Consider the following 22,445-nt stretch of genomic DNA (forward strand, 5'->3'; position numbering starts at 1 on the left):
TTATTTAAGAAGGTAAAAAACAGAAGTTTTCCTGGAGCTGCTGTCTTAAATGGAAAAAAGGAGGAGATTTTTATCTTGACAGTATATACACCATGCTTGAAACATTTCTGATAAAAGCAATGGCTGCTTCTCACCAAATAAAATTGTCCAAGAAGGACAAAACACAGCAGAAATACCCCTGTAATGGGGAAGACAATATGGGAGAGAAAAAAAGATTTAGAACTGTGATACTTATAAATTCTCATCTCTTCTGTGAAATCCACAACTCTTTCCTTCCAAAATACATTCTTCTCTTGAAACTTAAAGGAGTATATTATGTTAATTTTCCTAGTGTAGACAGTTCACTGAATCAGCACGGGTGAGATTTGGGTCAAAGTTAAAACACACATTACACATCTAAGGCAGTGTCGTGGTTTGAGCCTGGTCAGCAACCAACCACCGCAGCTGGTCACCCTCCCTTCCCCCTCCCCACCTGGGAATGGGGGAGGGAATTAGAGGGGTGAAGGGAGACTCGCAGGCTGAGATAGGAGCAGTTTAATAATGGCAATAAAACGAGAACAACGATGATAGAAAAAAAAATATATATATATAAACAAGCAATGCACAACGTACTTGCTCACCACACACTAAACAATACCCAGCCCATTCCCAGCTAGCTACCCTGACATACCAAGATCCCACAATCGCAATCCCAGAAGCAAGAGAGCTCCTTCCCAACCACTCCTCCTCTATATAGTGAGCATGATGTTCCATGATTTGGAATATTTCATTGGCCAATTAGGGTCTGGTGCCCTGTCCGTGCTCCCTCTCTGCTTCCTGTGCCCTTGCACATGGGCAGAGCATGGGGAGTTGGAGAGTCCTTGAGGACTCAGTAGCAGCTGAAAACATCAGTGTGCTATCAGCATTCTTCTCATACCAAACCCAAAACTAAATCCAAACCACAGCACTCTTCTAGTCCCTGAAAAGGAATAGTAACTCTATTTCAGCCCAAACCAGAACAGGTAGGGTGTCAATTAAGTTACTCACATGTAGGTGTCTAGCAGGAATTGACATGCCTGAGGCTATCAGAGACGTTCTTGTGGAACAAACAGCTGTGATGATACACAACTGAAGGACTGGTGTAATTTGTGAGGACAGGCATCTCAGATAATATTAGAAACCTATACATGGGCAAGTCCTAATGGGTTTACTTACAAAAAAAGCAGTGCAGTGGGAGTTCTGGTAAAATGTGATCAGCTTGCTTCATAATCATGCATTTAAGTGAAGTTTCATATGGTGCTTATGGCTCTCTAGAGAAGTGACTGAAGGTAACTCGCTATAAAAGAAGTTCACAATCACTGTGGTTATGTGATATAAAGATTATGTAGGCATCATGCTTGATTTTCACATTATAAACATAAATGTTTACAGATATGCATGACAGTTATGGACAATCACATGAAAGAGAAAAAAAAATGCCTCTTCAGGTAATTAATACGTCCCCAGGAGAATAAAACCAAATACAGAATAACTCTCATAGATTCAGAAAACTTAGTCTTTTCTACATGAAACTGTTCCTCAGACATTGACTTTGGAAATAAAAAATTACATCAATACTGTAATCAGAAAATTAAAGCCTGAAGCATGATAAAGAAATTTATTTGATGCTTCTTATTTCTTTTTACTCTGTGTTAATAATATCTTCTATTTTCTACTAAATATGCTAGGTTATTAGTTCTTTACTAATAGAGTTCATTGAATAAATCTAAGAAGTCTCTAAAATATTTTATGATTACGTTAGTAAAGAAATACAGTTAGATAAAATTCTTTTGGTTAACTCCTTGGTAATCAAATAATATTTAGAGAAGTTATAAAAATATATTGTAGGATATTTTATAAATATCCTGCAATTGAGTCCCTGTTTACTGGAAAGGTTGGTGAGAAGTAAGGGATTAACAAGGGATTTGAGGAATTATTTTACTCATGTGACTATTTAGATGCTCTTGGACAATATTTTCACCTTAATAGAAGGCTGAGTGGACTTCAACTTTTTTCCTCTATGGGATCTCATAGGATGCATATTGGTTGATGAAGATTTTCCCACCTTAAAAAATAATGTGAAGCACACTAAACTGAATTTATTCTCTGGAGACATATCTGCCCACATTTTATTAAATTTCACTGAATGCATTTGTAAAGAAATGTCAAAACTCCATTAAGTTAAACTGATATGGTGAATGGTATTAATGGCCATTTGAAGCCATTGATTAGTCTGTCATTTTTACAGGCCTCCCCCCTCTCCCCACTCCCAATGCACACATTCTTGCCTCCTACCTAAGGGCTACTTGTTTCAGATTTATAGTTCACTCTGCACTTCACACAGACATAAATATATAAAATAATAAATATATAAAATTATAAATATATAAAACTACACACTGTTAGGGGCCAATGACATGTTCGACATAAGAAACTCTGTTGAAGATAATTAACCCAGAAGATTAAAGCTAGAAACAAACATACAACAACAACGACAAAAAAAATCATACAGCAAAATGACTTTATAGGTGAATAAATATAGGTACATAAATTATAATGAACTTTTGTACAGTTGTTTGCTTCAAACATACTTCTGATATATTCAAAATAGCTTGGAAATATGGTTTCCTGAGGGAATGATAAGACTTAATAAATGGAATTATTTTTCAGAAGGAGTTTGTATTCAGGTCTGACATTTCATTAGAGAGCTGAGATTAACTTCTGACAGAAAAGAAATGGACAGATGCATGGTCTAAAGTATACGACAATAATGACAGAAACCTGCAGATAGACATACATTAGACCATTTAAAACTTCAAAGCAGACACACATTTATTTATGTTCCAGTTTACATATACTGAAAACCTTAAGGGGGTTCACATCAATGTAGAAAGAGAAATAAATTAAAATTGATTGCAGCCTGCAGAATGAGTTAGAGAAGAAAGTTATCATATCTGTGTTTCATACACCATAGCTAATACTGAGGAGAAGAAGGAGTATAGGAAGGAGGTGGTGTTTACTTTCTCTGAATGCATTTACAGGCAGTGATGAATGAGCAGTGTATCTGCTGTTTCTGTTTGGATGGAAAAGTCATCTTAGATCACTGTTATTTACTCAGTGGACACCTGGAGAACAGGTCAAAGCAAAGTCATTCACAAACTCTCCTATTGAAAGTTAAGTGTGTTATTTCTACTTCTGTATATAGCTTTGATCCTTGGCTCAAACACTCGTGTAAAATGAATCAAAGTCTTATTTTTTAAATATGACAAAAAAATGGCCAGTCAACCAACCCAATCTTCTCTTTCCATTCCAGCAGAAGGTATATATTTAAACAAGATCTACTATTCAAGGATATCCAACCTCAAAACACTTTAATATTTCCAGTTATCCATCTAATACACCCAATCTGGATATTATCCTTAATTTTCCTGCTCAAGCTAGCAGCACAGTCCCAGCTGCATCTGTCATTGTGATGTGTTCATAGGGCATAGTAAAATCCCCTTGTAAGGATTTTCTAAATAATAGAGAAGCAGTGTGAAGTGCAACATATTTAATTTAAAGGCAGTATCAGAGAAAGGTGCACTGATAGTAATGAAGAAACAAGTAGCTGGCATAAGCTTCTTTAACACACAGAACATTACAAAATTTGCATTTCATTAAGACTACTGAAAAGCAGTGCCTCATGCTGAAAAAGGATGTTTTCATTAAACACAGTTGTCACAGGAAAGGTAAACAAAACCAGTATCTCAAACCAAAGTGTAACATTATCAGCATGATCAATACTATCAAGAAGATATCTCAGTGACTTGGACATTCCTGTTCTTCCCATGCACCTCAAACCAATGCATATGTGAAGTTTGTGATGAAAGTTTTTCAGCTGGGGCTGTGACATTCAGTTCTTACAGGATCAGCCTCCTAAAGGAAAATGAAAACCACATTCAGGGCTTCTGTAGATTTTATTCATCTGCCTGTTATCTGTAGAGTCTGTTCTATCAATTAGGATTTACTAGATACAGACACTTCTGGGAAAAATATATTCCTGCTATAATGAGAAAAATCTTCTGAGAGGATTTATTTTTTTATCATTTGTGGGAGAAAAGAAATGGTGAGGGAGAGGAGCTGCTGAAGGTAACATACAGAGGTAAAGGACGATGCAGAGATACTGCCTAGTTTTGGTTGGTTACCTGCTGTAGTTCCTACTCAGTCAGGTGCATAATTCTGGTTTGATATACTCCAACTTGCTGCTTTCTATCTCAGTAGGATGTGCAGCCTTCCAGCTGAGAACTGCAGCTGAACGGCCTTAGCATCCAGTGCAAGATGATGACAGCAAATGTTGAGTTCAGGCCTCCACGAACTGGAAGACCTCTCCAAGTGGGACCTGCAAGAGCTCTGACTATTTTAGATAGTTTTTCCCTTTCTGCCTGATGATTTGTCAGAGATGGGTGTTTATTTCCATGTCCTTTGTTAGCTTTTCCTTCATAAGCCATCCTAAATCTTTGCAGCAGCTTTCCATGAAAATATAAAAATCAATAACAGCAGTGAAAATGAGGTTGGATGTCCCATAAAGAATAAATTCAATATAGACACTGCTTCAAACACTGACAATGACTGCTTAAAACAAAAAGATTCAACAGTAACATAGTCAGAACCCTGACTTTAATGACAATCACAGTCTTGTTTTCCTTTAAGAGAAATTCCATATAATTTTAGGAGAGTGCAATCAAACGATGATTAAACCAAAAAGCAGAAGAAAGACTATAGTAAACCTGGGCAGCAGACACTACATAAATGACTCTAGCAGGGAGTTCTTGGACATGATTCACCAGAAGGAACTTGTGGAACTCCTAAACATTTCTTAATCTTGGAACTCAAACATAAAATTAAATTCCTTCTCTGAAAGCTTCTGGAAAAAAAACCCAACACAAGCACTTCCCAAATACTTCTCATGAGCTACAAATGAGGAAACCCAGCAAGAGTGGTTACAAATAGGTATGACATTCTAAACCTTCAGGACTAATAAAAAATACATCTTTATCTCAGGTAGGTATATTTCCTAACTACACAACACCTAAGTATAAACCAACAACTTGGTCACAGGAGGTGTTGTGAGACTATGCACCAATACCCCACTGTAGAGTGGCATCATGAGATGTCTTAAATGTCAATAAGAGCAAGAGTAGCTCTCAGAAACTAAGATTAAATATACTGCCTTGCTTATGTGAAACACTTCATGCACTGTACCATATTCCTTCATAGAAGTGAAATACATGGCTGCAGCTAAAAATCAGCATTGCTCTACAATGAACTCACGAACAAGAAAAAATTGAAGAACCTTCTTGCTACAGTTTTTTGGTTTTTGTTTTTTCAAACCCACATTATTTGTGTAGACCTACAGATCTTCTTAAGGTAGATCTACAAAACATGCTAAAATTATGAAACTATGAACTAGAAGGTGTAGTTCTACCAGAATATAAGAATCTTGGACTCTGGAGAGACACTGATTTTATATCACACTACATTTTTCCAGTGACTTACTGCTCACTCCTTATGATTCACAACTTATTATTTCACCTGTTTCATAGCTGCTTACCATTCATTCATTTTCTTGCTAACTCTCTTTCTGTACTACAGGTGTCAGAAGTCTTTTTACAAGTATTTACTGTAGTCAAGTCAGCTTAAATGACTTGTAACTCATTTTTCAGTTTTATCTACACATTCTTTTCATATTTGGGGTTTAGAGCTTATGGAATATCTCATCTGGTCATTTAAAGTTTTGTTTCTGCCTTGGAAATGATAATTTACATTAATTTGTACTGACTGATCAGAAATTGCTATCATATTCTTTACTATACTTTTTGAAAAATAAAGTACAATATTGGATGCTGTTGCCATATTTAGATTAGCTCCTTTCTCAACATTTTTATATGTAGCTGTCTTAGCTTTCTCTTTTCTTACTCTTTTTTATTTATGTGGTTGAAGAACTTTTACCACTTGTTTTAATTTTCATTCCAAGTTTAGCTCAACTAGGCTTTTGTCCATTCTCGTTTTATTTTTGCCCTTTTTGACCTCTGAGACATAGGTCTCCTTGATGATCAATCCCTTTTTCTATTTCTTTTATGTTCTTTATTTACTCTTCATATCATATCTGAGGTGTTTCTTCCTCCAGAGAAGTCTGTAGCCCTTTCCTGATAAGATTTTTTTCCTCTTGCTTGCAATGCAAGCTTCAAATAGTGTTTGCACTTTTGACTTAAAATAATTCCATGCTTCCAATATGTTCAAATCATTGAGCTCTTCAGTTCAGTCAACCCCAGTAACTAATTCCTTAGTTTCTCAAAATTGGCTCTTCTAAAACCCCAGATCTTAGCTATATATTCATTTTTGTTTGTCTTGCAATTTAAAATGAACTGAATCAGCTCATGATTACTTTATCTAAGCTTATTTTTTACAACTAGCCTGTGTACTGCTCCTCCCTGCTGCTCACTTAAGGTAACTCTAACACAGAACCAGCACATTTTTAGTTCATAGACTATTTTGTACATAAATTTGTCAGCTGATGCTTTCAAGAACATTTAAAACCTGCTGATGCCTATGGGGTCATTTCAAATTAACGTCAGAAAATTAAAGTCTCCCATAAATGTGTGCTTCCCCTTCTTGCTTCTTTATTTCGTACTGTTACATAGAACACTGCTGCAGTCCAAGTCTGAATGCTGGGGACTAGAGGAAGGTCCATTACTATAGTTACTAAACATATCTCTCCAGAGTGACTTCTGCTTCAAATGATTATGTTTCTTAATTACGGAGGAAAAAAAAAAAAAAAAAAAAAAAAAAAAAAAAAAAAAAAAGAAACATCAATACCAACAACTGAATCAATATGTTAATTTTTTGTTTGCTTTTTATCCCTCTTTATTTTTCTCCCTTTCTTTCTCTTCTGCAATGGAATCCTTTAATTTACTGTCCAACCTGGTTGTATTGTTAGTTAGATATTTTAGGTTTTTTGGGTTTGGTTTTAACATAGCTCTCAATCAGAACAGCCACAATCCATTTTCTGAAATACCATGCCTAATACTTATCTCCTGTTTTTGTTTGTTTGTTTTTAATAAACTTAAATTTTTATTTCCCCCCATTCTTACATATCTGGTTTCCATGTTTCCATGTATATCACAATTTGCAGGATTTCACTGACAACTTCCTAGGTTAAAATTCCATTTTTGATCAAGTCAGTATGAATCCTAAAATGTTATTTGTTGAGTTATATAAGCAGTCTGTTATTTGAGAACAGTAATCTCTCTATGTGTGAATATTAAACATCCTGAAAGGCTCTTGCTTGTACCAGTCCCTGAGGTACATGTCAGTCCTCAAAGATTTTACCACTTTTTCCCCTCTTGTAGAATTAATGTGATTTCCCTGCAAGTCTTCTTTTTATATCCTAGGTATAATCACTCTCAGTTCACATCAGTGAGAATTTGATGGTATCCTTTATTTTTTCAATATGAAGAATAGTATGTATCTTCTTCCTTACCACAAAAAGCAACAATCTGGCTCTTGCATTCTTTTTTTCAAAGGCAAATCCAGATTGTGTGATTCTTTGTAATTTAGGCAGTGCAGAGAAGATCACAATGGAAAAAATGAACCTTACTGTTAACATTTTTGTGCTTTAATATTTCAGAGAAGTCATTTCAGAGACACCATTTTGATATTGTGTTTAAATTGACCGATGAGGCCAGGTCTGATATTTTTGGATATCAGGTTACAAATATATTTCATAAAAGCATAATGCCTTCTAAAATTACTAAACCAAAAATAGTCCAAGATTTTGAAGTACTGTAGCCTGTGTAAAGATGTCTATATTATTCTGAAGAAATTAACAAAATGACAAAATGTTACGTTGTATAAATTTTTTACAAAGTCATATCTGTGCTTCTGGCTCAGAACTGAGAGAGCTCTATAAATCTAATGGAACACAGGGTTCAGAATTAAACATTGTCATTAGTTAGCCATTTTACATAAAGTTAAGTAATGCACAAACCCCTCACAGTTCTCCTTAAATCAATAATTTAGAGATAACTTGGAATTTTAAATGTTCATTTTCCCTTGATGTAAACACTCTTGTGGAATCAAATTTAGTTAAAAAGTGTAAGTCATCACGATATGCAAATGTAATCTGTGTATGTAAATTCAAAAGTGATCATAGGGAGGATACAGATATGCAGCATGGCTGCTTTTGGTTGAAACCTGTTCTAAAGCCCTATTAACTACAACTACAACAAACTTCACTATGGTATTTGCTACAAATTCCATGATATTATCTAAACATGCCTGCCACATTTGAATATTTAGGGATGTTCATGCTAGCTAGTATTCTAATCATTAATGGAAATTAACACAGGAAGTGGAAAGAAAAGCTCCATCAACTTTCTGCTTTTAAAAGTTGTAATTGTTTATTTAAAATTATTTTCTCAGAGGAGAGTCAAGTCTCAGGAAAATCATTCTCCAGTTTTCATCACTTTTTAATCAGATGTGGTGTGTATTTCATTTTCTGCTATTATGCTCTCAGTTTTTGATTCTCTGAAAGAGTTACTGATTGTGAGAATTTTATAAAACATTTTAGTCTGTTAGACCACTGGATTCAGTGCACAGGATATTTTATCAGGTAAATATATAAAAACATCTTGGGTATGTTAGACCAAACATAAATCCAACGCTTAGCAATCTATACAGATGTTGACTAAGCCTTTGAAGTCACTATATATTTTCCTATTGATTAAAACCCAACCAACCCAACAAACCCAACAAGTCTTTCATTTCCTTTTATAGACATATTCACAACTGCCTATGTCCTGGTGTCATAACCATTCAGAGTTCTATTTCACATGGAAGCTTTTGTAGCAATTTTAAAATATAGATTGCCTTCAGTACCTTGTCCAAAAAGATCACATCAAACATCATTCCCATGTTTACCACGTGCAGCCTTGGAAAAATGAGACTTTGAAGCCAGCTTCTGTCTCAAACTGATATTTATTTAAGTGTTTATACAGAAGGAAAAATCCAATAAGAGATAGTGAGATGTAACAGTGTAAGGAGTAGAACCCCGTGCAAACACATCTAATGAACAGTCTCTAAGAATTTACAGTATGTTCTATATCCAAACACTGAAAAATATAACATAGTTATTCTGTTCTGCAGATGAGGTGCAGAACCTTCCAACCCAAACCATCCTATGATTCTACGATTCTATGATTTCTTTAATTTCCACAACAGAATTAATATATTTCTTTATGAATTTCAACCTAAGAAATTCCTCCAAGGATGTACAAGATATTTGTGACAAAGCTGACAAAAAGGCCAGGAATCCCTTGGGTCCAAAATCAATGGATTAACCACGCCACTGCATTCTCTCACTAAAAGTCAGACTTAAATACTGTGTCCTGAAAGCTGCCTTAACTGCCACAATTGCTTACATAAACACTAGAGTGTGGAGAACATTCTGATTATTACATGCAACATCTGTAGTTAAATTAGGTATTCATTTGCAGGTCATCACATTGTGAAAGATTTGCTGATACTAGATAACTTCCCTATATTTCTTCTCAAATAAATAGACCAGTCAAAATCCAGCCTTCACTATTTATGCCTGAATGATGTTAGAAGCTTTACAAAGTCATTAATGTCTACCTGACATTATCTGATAAATATTCATAAATGTCAACAAACACCTTGCTGCTTCTGATTGTGTCTTGGAATATGGCCTATTTCATTGGCTTGAGTGAAATAAATAAATATAATACTTCTGATTTTATATCAGTACGATTGGAGAAAATTTTATAAGTGAAAATTAACTAATGAAGTATAAAAAATCTAATAAGACATTTTTCAATTTTAAATTTGCTGCAGTGTTATTAAAAACATAAGCTATTTTAATTATTAAGTTCTGAAGAACTGAAGCATTTCATTTGGATTCAGTACCTCCTTTTCATCCCACTTCTCCTTTTCTTTAAATCCCTCCTACTCCCAATATGTTCAGAAATCATTTTACTAAGGCCTTTTTGATGTTAAACCATTTTATATCAGCCTAGCAGTATGAATGTCCATGTTATTCTGGTTATTTTTACTAAAAAGCCCATATTTGTTTTCAGACTCATGGCTAGTAAATAGCAGAGCAGGACTTCCTCACATCTAGAACAGAACTGGTAATCAAACATTCTAATGGTTTGTTTTTTTTTAAGATATAGTGTTCAGGAAATACATTATTTTGCTATGCATGATCTTCAATGATGAAAATTATGTAAATGTATATGAATAGAATCAGAAATCTGTTACTTTTACATGATAAAACATCTTAGAGCTTCTAACTATCAAACTTGATATGCTTATAGCATCACTAGAGTGCTTCGTCCTGAGGGAATCATAGGAATAAAACCTGATCTTGACAGTGCTAAGAGCCTCTAATGATATCATAGCAAAGAAGTTCAGGGATTGCATGTTCCTAGTGGTTGAAACTAGTATTTCTTTGTTTCTTATGTTTGGCCTCAACACCAGTCCAGATCCTAAAGAGTGTGAAGCTTATTCAGAGGCTTCTAGTCTTTTCCCTTCCTTTCCCTACCAGATTTCTTTTATCCAGAATTAAGCTTTCTATTTGGAAATGGAAGGATTGTCTTTCTTTGATCACAAATTTAGATATGTAGATCATATGGGATGTGGGAAAATCTCTTCATTGTCTCCTAAAAACTCTTTAGACGGGTTCTATCATGGGGATTTCTGAAGACCCAGTCCTATCTATGTTTGTTAAAGGAAATCCTGTATCATAATGAAGACTATGAATAATAGGACACAACAAATCTGGAATTTTGTCACTGAGAAACTAATACAAAGGATTTTCAGATAACTGCTAAACCGCTTTAAAACACTGGCCAGAAGTTTCTGCATGCACAATGTGGTAGTTTTTTCCCATATTCTTTTCAGTTTTGAGCACTGACAGGACATTCCTTTATGGATTATCTAGTAACCCTTTAGGAGAATATTTTGACACAGAGTAAGTATATGCTTTTACTTGAAACAAATAAAACTATTTATTTACTCATTCAGTGGGAGGTTCTGCACTAAGCCCAAACAGATCGGCAGTTTCTAACATGTTTCTTGTTTTATGACATCAGATGCAGCTGACAACTTCTCACTGATCACTTAGTGCAAATGGCATTCTGCCACAACTACTAAACCTAGATAAAGATTTCTAACTCTAGGGTGCTCTGGGGATAAAATAAGGCTTTTAGAGTTGTGAGTAATTAGCTGAAATGTTTATAAAAGAAAGAAAAGTAAGTATGCTGAACTTTTTTTAACTGAAGTATTTACATTTTCTGACTGACAAAGCTCTTTAATACATTTTTTGTGGGGGTGTACCAGCTGTTCTGTATGTAGTTATACTAAGACTTTTCCATGACTGTTAACCAAACCATTACAGAAATGCTTCCTTGAACGGAACTATGCCTTATGGTATAAAGTCTGTGTATCAGAAAGGCTTTTTTTTTGTTTTGGTTTGGTTTGGGTTTAGTGCCTAGCATAGTTTTCACAGTATCTAACTTCAGGTACCTCATTTACATGCTTAAGCTGGAAAGAAATTTCCTCCTGAGAATTCAGATCTTTTAAGCTCATGTCTGCCCACTTAAGTTAGACGCTTGCTAGGAATCAGACATTAACTACAAATGGCTGTGAGAGGAACTAAGTAGGTGCAAGTATCTCAGATCTATGTAAATTTTAATGTACCATATATATGTATGCAATAATTAGAAAAGTTTGTTAGCATTTATAAATAATCAAAACGTCATAACAAGGAAAATCATAACTGCATAATATAATATGCAAAAAAAGAAAAATAGTAGGCTTGAGAATAATACTATGTGGGCTGTATTGACTCAGAGAATACAGAGAATAGATCTAGTAACACATGGAATTCATGTAAGAGGCCTGAAAGATTGAGGGTATACTGCCTAGCTCTGAGACTGTATTGATTCTTTTTAATGAAAGAGGGCCAGGGATCAGTCCTGTTTGAGAGGCCAAAAGAGCACCAACTGATTGGGGAGAGTCAATTAAAGCAGTCCAAAAGAGAGACAAGGAGACAGCTAACAATTAAGCACTGTGAGTGATTATGTCTTGATGAAGTACATGAGCTTGTCTCTGTCTCTTTTATGTAGCAGTATTATGCTCATAGAGACTTACAGTGAGATTCTTATTTGCCCATTTAATATTAAAGACTGAATAGAGGCTTGCTACATGGCAGTTAGCACTGGAGCCTCCAAGTTACAAAAAGTTCTTCATTTCTAGTCTCATGAACATTTTTTCATTTATATAGACAGCTTCAAAAGGAGGGATGGACATAATAAGCAAAAGGAGAGACAGATACTGCAATGTCCTCCCCTGAGCCTTCTCTTCTCAAGTTTGGGCCTCTTTAGGCCTTGCTGCTGTCTATAACTACATAGTCAAAGGATTCAGATAAGACAGAGTCAGACTTTTCTTAGAGGTGCATGACAGTAGGCAACAAACTCAAACTGGAATATAGGAAATTTCCACTAGATATAAGGAAAACTTTATTGCCAAAAAGGTAGAACAGCAACAATGCAGACAGACTGCAAAATTGCTGTTCTTGGAGGTATTCAAGACTTGACTGGACACAGCCCTGAGCAATCTGATCTGATTAGCCCTGTTTAGAGCAAAGAGGAGCAGGACTAGTTATTCTTTGAAGCAGGTAGCATCTTGAGGTCCCTTCCAACCTAATTTTTTTAAAAAGAAAATATTTTAGATTTCCCTTTCCATGTAACATTTCCTAAAACAAATATTTCAGGCTAATGATAAACTTTGTGGCCAGGACATTTACCAAAAACTTTGTAATTGTCTTTTAAAGACTGTAATCTGTATTTTGATTGTCCATTTTCAACATGAAACTCAACATTACCTCCAAGAAATACATAATTAATAACACAACAGATTAGTTTTGATATATTGCTGTTCCTTTTTTGAAGGAAAACTTTTTGACCAGCTTTCAAAGTGTGTGCTTTAGCATAATTTCTTTGGGAATTTATCTGATATAACAACAAAAAATAATGTGTAGGAATGGTGTCTGTGTAATTTGCTCTAGCAGTCAAGCACTCCTGGGTGGTCAGTAGCACATCTCAATTGCACTGTTATGCCAACTGCTTCATTCTTTTGACCTCCAGAATAATGTGCCTAGGTGTGCTATAAATATTAATAGCCTTTTTAGTTTCCTATATAATTATTTGAATCCTGAATGGATACACAGTAAAGGGCTGAAAGGATTGTTGATGAAAATGCTGAGGAACAATAAAGAGATGGTACAAACAATTTTAAGTAATTCTAAACCAAGTTTCATTTATTCTGAAAGGATAAACTATAATGTCAGAGATTTTAGCAATGGAGTCTCAGATATTCATCATCCTATAATATCTGCAGAAGTACTGGATTCATCCAGAATGCTTAGAAGGTTGATGATGTACAAGACATTTTAATGGCAGGTAAAGGGCAGATTAAAATTAATGTAGTTTCATTTAAGTTAAAAGCCTAAATGGCACAGATAACAGTGAGATCTTTCTTTCCCCAGGTTCTCTGAAGATGAGGGCTGACTGATCAGTCAACGGGCTTGACTTCTTCTGTTCTAAAGAGATAAAGGAAAGAATGGTGTCCTGCAAGTCGCTGAGCTCCTATCGGAAGGTTAGTTTCCACGCAGAGGAGCACTGTGGTTGAATGGCCTCTTCTTCCTCATGGCTCCTGACCTCCTTTCTCTAGTAATGTTTAAATCAGTTGTCTTGTTCCCCTGAAGAAAAAGGACTGTGGTAACCAAAGATTGACCTGCGAACTGTTATGCTAGAAGGACAAAATGTGTTATATAATTTTTCACTATTTGCTACATGCAGTCAGTGAGAAAGAATGGACAACCTATTCTGGGTTTCTATGCTGCCCTGAATCCACTCATTTAATGCAATTAGTCATGATACATCTGCATGTAACACAAGGGTCTTTTTCTTGCTGCTTGCTAAATACAAAATGTTATTTAATTTATTATAACTGTCAATACATACATGCTATAAGGAATAAAGCTGTTTGATAATATTCTTATATCTCTCAAAATCTCTTTCACTCTCAACTCTACACTTTCATCATCAATTTAACCATAAAAAAGATCCAGATAAAATGTACTTTTTTTCCTATTTAAACTAACATATTTAATAGCTGAAGTCAGCAGTCTGAATATATATAGAACTATTTTGAAAAAGTTTTCTTTGGATATCCTTTGTGTCATTCATTTGAGAATGACAGGCTAAAAGAGAAAAAGCTAAAATATGCCAGAGAACTTTATTTTTTATTTGAAAAAAAAAAAAAAAAAAACCAACTGTATGTATGGATCACAGGAAAAATACAGTACTTAAGTTGGTAAAAATTAATTAACTTCTCTGGAATGGCACATTTATTATTGGGACTCATATAGTAAATCTTTGACAAAGAATTTAGATCAGCAATGACTGAAATAGAGCTGTCTTCCTCCTAATTTTTAAATGTACTGAAGTCGTTGCCATGCTTTTATTGATGATACTCTAAGGTTTATATTGGTGATACTCTACTGATTTCAGATTATATTTATTAATTTATGTCTAATATGTTCCTGAGGAAAAAGAGAATTGATCTGATATTAGTCTGAGGACTGAAATATAAGACTTTCATACAGCTTCTCCCTAATTTAACCATTCTTTTCCTTCACTCTAGTTCTGGTTATACAGTATGAAAACTGGTGTACTCTGTTACAATTACATAAATGGAGCACAGGAATCTGGGTAGTCTCTTTGGGTTGTTTTTTGCTTAACTTTTCCTTTCACAATAAAAGTGAAAAGAAAGCCAGAAATCCTTTTACAGTTGAAACATCATGACTCAGCTGTCACTACTCTGTCTGCAGTGCATGATTTCCAAAAGACCTCAGAGGGGGCTGTGCCCCCTGTCAGAGACCAGAATGAACAGAACAAGTGGAACAGGTAATATTAAATCCAATGCAAACAGAACTTGATAACCTGAGAAGTCAGTAGCTACACTGACAGCTACGTTGCTCCTAATAAATGAAGGGGGTTTCAAATCTAACCATACCTCAAAGCCAAGTAGCATGAACTGGCTCACATCCTTACTGCTTAAGGGCTGCTCCGTTCCTCTCTTGAGAGCAGATTAATAATTGAGCAGAGTGCTCAAAGTGGGAAAGCATCCAGCATCTGAGCTCACTTCCTGCCTTTCTGCCACAGAAATGTAGATATCCTCAGTGAGTCTGGAGCCAAAGTCAAAATTGTAAGGAAAGACCAAAGGTCTCCATCCTGGCTGACATATGAGCCAAGGATCTGAAAAAAGACAGAACTAATTCGAGCAAGATGCAATCTAGACCACTCAGGGCTTGTATGCTCTCCAGAAAGGGATGCACCTTATCAGCATTGGTTAGACAGAAGCTTTTGGGATTTTATCAGTGTATAAGACTTGTTACTGTACAACTCACTATCTGGAATACAGGACCTTCCTTTCACAATCATCTTCTACTATGTTTTGTAGGCTAACATACATTCAGGTGTCCAAATATGTGAAAATACTCCACTTTGCGTAAAATCCACATAAATTCATTTACACTGGAAGATTTCCACACCTAGAAAGGAGGAGGGAAATTAAAAGGAAGCAATCCTAAGGCTGAGTGTGTCTCTAGTTTCTTGTTACTTTAAATGGAAACGTCAGCAATGTTGAAACAGAAAAGCTAAATATTTCTGAAGATCTGGTGTTGGCTTTTTAAAATACATGAATATAGATCTGCACTGAATACCTCCAAAACATTCCCAGTTTTCTGGATCTAATATATAGTATCTTACAATAGGTCTAATTTCACTACTGGAAAGTCCATTAAAACTTTCAGTATTGCAATTTCTTACTGGAAATTTCAGCTATAAATTAATTCATTATCGAGGAGAGTGATACCGAAAGTACCAGAGGTCAGAAGTGCTTTAGCATCATTTTAAAGAGAGATAACAAATATGCTTAAGAAGGAAGAAGAAAATATGATCTACTAAAATACTAAAATTATCATTCAAGTATAAATTATTCCAAAAGTCACCTCCCTCCCCATTTTTCCTCATTGCTGAAATATATTTAAGTCCTCATATATCAGGGATAACTATTTTTGTTTCATCTCATTATTCCAAAAATTGGAACAACTCTGAACATCCCCCCCATCAGATTCTTCAATTGAATCCATTAAAGTATGAGGTTATTTACCTCTCAAATGCACTTTGTGGTAAGGTTGTGCCAGATGGTTCCTTGTTTGGAGTGTCAGTTTGACTTTGTAGTTCATCTTCATCTCTCTGAACAAGAGGGTTTTGCTTCATATCCTATTAGCTGATAGACATGATGATATTGCAGACTATGGGTAATGAAGCTTCAGTGGCTGGACACAATTAAGGTACTATCTTTAGAGTGAGATCTTATACCATATTTTCATTTGCAAGTTTGTGATTATATTTTCAGACACATGTTAAAAATCCCATAGCACTCTGGGATTTGGCCAGCTTTCCTTATCTAAATTAATACCATCATGGACTTAATTAGCACCAATACAAATATTCACAGCTGTTTTTATGATAGATCTGAATACAAAATGCTGCATGTGCATAAGCTGTTACATTACAGGCATACAATTTATTGCTTGCTGAAGGAGGATGCAAGTTTTATTAAAAAAAAACAAATGTAAAATTAATTTAAACAACTGATATTTTTACTTGCATTATTAGTAACAGTTCTATCATCTGTTTTAGTGAGAAGCTTTGGCAAATACAGAAAAAAGAACAGTGCACCATTTTAATTCATTGTACATACATGAAGGAATATTATTGCTGTTATTGTTTAAAATATGGCTTGCAGATTACACCTAGGAAAAAAATTCTCTCTCTTCTAGTAAAAAATGCCTAAGTTGTTTGGACAATACCTTTTTTGGAGAAAAGTCTTCTAGATATTTCCTGTATTTACTTGATGTTTTCTTCTTTGAAAAAAATAATTGATGTCTTTAAGGGAAAAACACCACATAGAGAAAACAAACAAAAACATCAAAAATCAAACAAGAATAATCACCCTCTTTAACAAAACTTTAAACAGAAAATGACAATATTAGTGTGAACTTTCTCATTATCTCCATCTTAAAAGGTGCAAAATTTCTGATCACATCAATATAAATTGTCATGCGTAAGTCACCATAAAGCCCTCCAAAACTATATTAAGTTAAATATAAACTGAGGTATTATTCAATGATTTCTTAAGAAAAAATATTTCAAATGCATTTTTTTGGGGGGGTTGTTAAGATTCTAGGAATCATTCTAAACCTGAACTAGAAAGTTTTAATATGTTCCTTAACTAATAAAAGAATTTTTCCTGACTTAGTGTAAATGATGGTGATTTCCATTAAAATAAACACTGAGTCATGTAAATATAAATAGTGGTCCTTTAACTCTGTGAAAAATAAATGTAGACATTAATTTTGTTCATGTAAAGTAGTGCGGCCTTGAGACAAATTATTACTCTTGTTATTTTAAAGATATTTTTGTTACCAGTAGAAAAAAAACTATTGAATCTATCAACTTCATGTCTTTGGCAATCAGAAAATGAGGAAAAGTAATACTTTGGGACAACAACAATACAAGGGCCTTAGGCAGTAAGGAAGGAACAGCAAACAACTCTTGTAATTTAAAAGTAATAGAAAAAAAGGTGATTTCAAACTGTAATGGCATTTGCTAGAAAGTGTACCAGTTGAAAAACAGAATTAGAGGTATTAAACAAACTAAAGTATAATTAAAAAGAAATATTGAGATGGAAACCCCAAAATCTCAAACGTCAAAAATGCTTGTTAAATCATAATTTTATCCTTTTTGAGCATGATAATATGGCCCTTATAATAATTCTATTAAATTATTTTTTTATTGCAGACCTTAGTACAGTGAATGGGTAATAGTTTTAAAATGGATAGGAATTCATTACTTCATTGTTAAATAACTTACTCATATTTACAGCACAATATTCAAATTTCCTTTTAAAGGTAGACTTGGCATATTTAGTTATTTTCTTCATGGTGTTTCCTATAAAGCTCATGCTTCAAGAATTTGAATAACTCAAGAATTAATTCATCTTCATACACTCCATAGTGAGGGAGATCTTTTCTTAGATGAGGAACTTGGAGACTGCAAAGATACACTGGTATTTGAGGGTCTAACCTGATTCAACTCAGTCTTGATTTTTAAAGGAAATCAGCTTCCTACAGGATTTTAAATTCACAGCAGGGACCCATTGACTTTCACTGCAGCTGTAAGTGCTTACTATTAGTGAAAATGGGACTCCAGGGTGTTAGTGTGTGCACCAATAAAAACAAAAACAAAACCAAAAAACAAACAAACACAAAAAACCCCCAACAGAATAAACCAACAACACAAAACAAAACCCAAATGTAAAGTTTCTTTAAGGGCATAGCAAGTTAGTGACAGGGTAAGTAAAGAATCTAGTTATTTACTACAGAACCTTTTTGCTTATACAATTTAACATTTCTTCAGGTAATTTTGTGGAAGTTTTGGGGATTCTTTCACTACTTTATTACCCTGACTATAACACAAGTGTTTTCTGTACAGCAAATAGAATAAAATTCCTGCGAAAAACATGATTAAACTCCCCATATTGATGTGAACTTCAAATCATGCTCTTTATTGACAACTTATATTCTTTCTTTAATTTGCATCTTCCACCTGATTGCTTGATTTTTGACCATTAAAAATCTTTGAACATTAATTTTTGATGCGTAACACCCTTCTTTATTAAAAAGGTAATCAAAATCAATCTTAGAAGTTATGTGCTTCGTTACTGCAACCAAAATCTCTCATCCTCTGCCACTTGTGCTGATTAAATAGCTAATGACATAGTGTGCTCTCTAAGCCAACACTCACAATAGAAGGCACCAGCGTTAGATTTCACATGTATTTGTTGTTATTTGCATTCCTGTTAAATATTGGAGGAAATTATGTTTTGGTAAGACATATATATTCCCTCATTTTCTTCAAGTATGCCTGTCTAAAGTACCCGTTTCTCAACAGAGCATTTTTATCATCTGAATTTTCATTCCAGACTCATCCTTCTAATGTGGACAATACAACCATATGTGTTTATTCCAATGCCGCTAGCTGTAACTACTACTGTCATTTTTGACTAGTCCCCATTTATTCTGATATTACCCCAGAAGACCCTATTTGAGTTTCTTTATTCAAGTGGTTCTTATTATTGATATCTTGTTATTTATACAATCTGTCTCTCCTATCTTCCTCCATTTGCTGTATGTGCTGACTACCAATCCCATTTTTACTCCTTGGGCTTCTCATTCACCCAGTCACCAAAATGATTCTTCTTAATTTTGTCTTTATTATTCCCCTTTCCCCTTCTGTAACTTCCTGTTCAAGCTTTTCAGACATAGCTCCTCCTAAGGGTTGTTGTTTGTGGTTTGTTGTTTTTTTGTTTTGTTTTTTTTTTTTTGTTTTTTTTTTTTTTTTGTTTTTTTTTTTTTTTTTCCTTTCCTCCTTTATTGCATTTATTTATCAGCCTGTCTTTACTCCTTTCTTCTTTTGCAATTACTCTAACTTTATTTCCCAGGACCTTGTCTCTATTTCTATTCCTACTTCAGGAAACGTAGTTTCTGTATTTCTTTGCCTTTTTGTTTTGTAATCTGCAAGTGTTATTCTAATATTCTGCCCCTCAGTGAGAAAGCTTCCTGTTCTGTGCTGATTGCGTCTTTCCCCAAGATAAGATGCTGGCCTGAGTGTCACAGGAATGACAGAGTTGAAGTATGTATATTCTTTTCCACAGAATACAGTGATAGCTCTGTAATTCATAAAGGGTACATCTTTTGGAGCAATTAATGAAAGGATGGTTATTCTATTAATTTCACTTATTATTTGTAATGCAGATTTTGGAATAAAATGATAAGCCCCAAGAAAAGTTTGAAAGATCTCTAGAAGTTTTAATCAATGCTTTAATTAATAATGAGCTAAGGTTATCACGCTGATCACAAGAGAAATGCACAGATCAAAACCAATCTGGCAATACAAGTTTCATAGTGAGTCCCTGATACTGTAGTGGATATTTACTAGATATATGAGAGGGGCAAAACCTATTTTGTCAAGAGAGGGACCCTTCTGCATTATATCATATTAATTTACTCAATTAATATAAACAATCATGATATCACAATTATGACAGTATGAGAAGGACAACCAAAATTTGTAATATGTGCAACACTGACAGAAAAAGAACAGTATTATTAGTTATTGTCCTACAGATTTTTTTTTTCTATTCCACAGCTTGCCCTGCATATCTTCAATTATAAAAAGGACATTGATATTGCTAGCATCAGTTTGAAAGAGCTCTTTCAAAACAGATTCATAGACTGTGCCTTCATTAACTTATTTTTCCTCATTGTTGCACTTCCTTGATACATTTCTCATAGAGAAATCCATATTAACACTCTAATAATCAGGATTTTTTTTTTTTTTCTGTAGACAACACAACACATCAGTATATAAAATTCATTGTGGAGATGAAGATTCTTCATTGATATGTAAAGAGCCTAGACAATTAGTTTAACTATAGAAATGAACACGGATGAAACTGTGTACTTCCTAACCTAGTATATGAATGGTAAAGGGGAGATTATTGATGTTATGTATCTTATGTCCTTTGTCCTCTAGTCAGAAACACCATCATCAGTTATAACAGTTAGGTTGTGGTATAGATATTTATCTCCTGTAGTTAAAAAAAAGGACATCATCTTGTTATCATAGAGTAATATTCAGTTCATACTAATCTGTTTAAACTCTATGAACTTGTGTATGAACTCCTGGCTTTTATTAAGACAGCTGTTTGGAGCTTTATTGGTGACTTCAGGGAAGCTAGATTTCACAGAGAAAATCTTTATATCCTACACAAACTATGTTCCCTCTGCCTAACATTTCACAGAAAGAATACGTGAATTACTTCCCATTCCCATCTTTGCTGAATAAGGTAACGTTTTTTTTTTTTTTCTATTTGTATTGCAAAGACTTATTGCCAGTAACCAATACTTGAGGTGCAGTTTTAAAAGCAGTTCAGCAACATATTTAGTACCAGTTGTGTTGCTGACATATCTATAATCCCTTAAAGTTAACAGAAGCTGTTAATTATATCTTTCAGTAGCTAAACTCTAGTAGCTATTACTTCTTGAGTAAACAAACTTCAATCAACTATAAGGCTTTCAGGCCTCATTAAAGATCTTAAAAAAACAAAAGTAAGAGAGTTGACTGTTTTGAAAGGCACATTGACTTTGTAAATCTTTTAGCTATAAGACACATAAATCTTTAAACTGTAAGGAATCAATGTAATTAACTGGTGTTTTAGAGGTATATAATTTAAATGCATATGAAGTAAAGTAAAATGCTAATTTTTGGAGAAAAAAAAATCTACTGAAACTTGCCACAAACTGGTACCTGAATAAAAGCTTTCATTTTTACTAATACTGCAGTTTTTATTGCAGGTAGTGTTTTACCAATATTGATAAATCAATGATTATAATCTGTGATTGTATTTGATAATTTTAAAAGAGTTGTATGATCCTTGAAGTTGTCTCAGATTAAATGTTGAGGTGGTTTGAAAAAGGTATGATTTATGTTTAGTTTTAAATATTACATCTGTTCAAAATTCAGAAGGTGAGTGTGGAAATTTTTTTAAATCTAACAGTAAAAACTAAAAAAAAAAATAGGCAAAAGAAAGGAAACTGAGTAGTTTTGCCTAGAATTTTTGAAACTGCAGTAATTTTGTATATGGCATATGCTTAGAGTCCACTTTATTTAAAAAACTGTTTTTGCACTGAGAATTTGCTACTGAATCCATCTGATGTGGTTATAATTCATAGCAAAACCTTCTATTGGCTGCGGCCTACTAATAAGGCAAGCTCTCTACATTTTTAAACAGATTGTCTGCAAAGTAGGCAAGAGTGCCTACCCTGTGGAAAAGGAAAGATACCTCTATTAATCACCAAGCTAATGAAAAGACATTGTACTGAGCAGTATCTGAATAACAACATTAAACAAAGTGAAAATAAGCAGTGGATATTAAAATTGCGTAACTAATTCAGTACAAGCCTTGGCAATGTTTTAGTCTTAGGATCATGATGAAAAGGAAATAATTTCTCACTATAAAAATATGTAAATGGAGGTAATATGGAATATTAATATTTTCATTTGTTCTGAATCTGAAAGGTATTTCATACTGATGATAAACAGTATTTCCTTTGAGAAATTGCACTAGAGAGTCCTGTAGTAAAAATCCTTATTTTGATGCCTAGGTAAGTA

The sequence above is a fragment of the Tyto alba genome, unplaced genomic scaffold (genome assembly GCF_018691265.1).
Source record: "Tyto alba isolate M040663 unplaced genomic scaffold, T.alba_DEE_v4.0 Super-Scaffold_45, whole genome shotgun sequence".
Taxonomy (NCBI): Eukaryota; Metazoa; Chordata; class Aves; order Strigiformes; family Tytonidae; genus Tyto; species Tyto alba.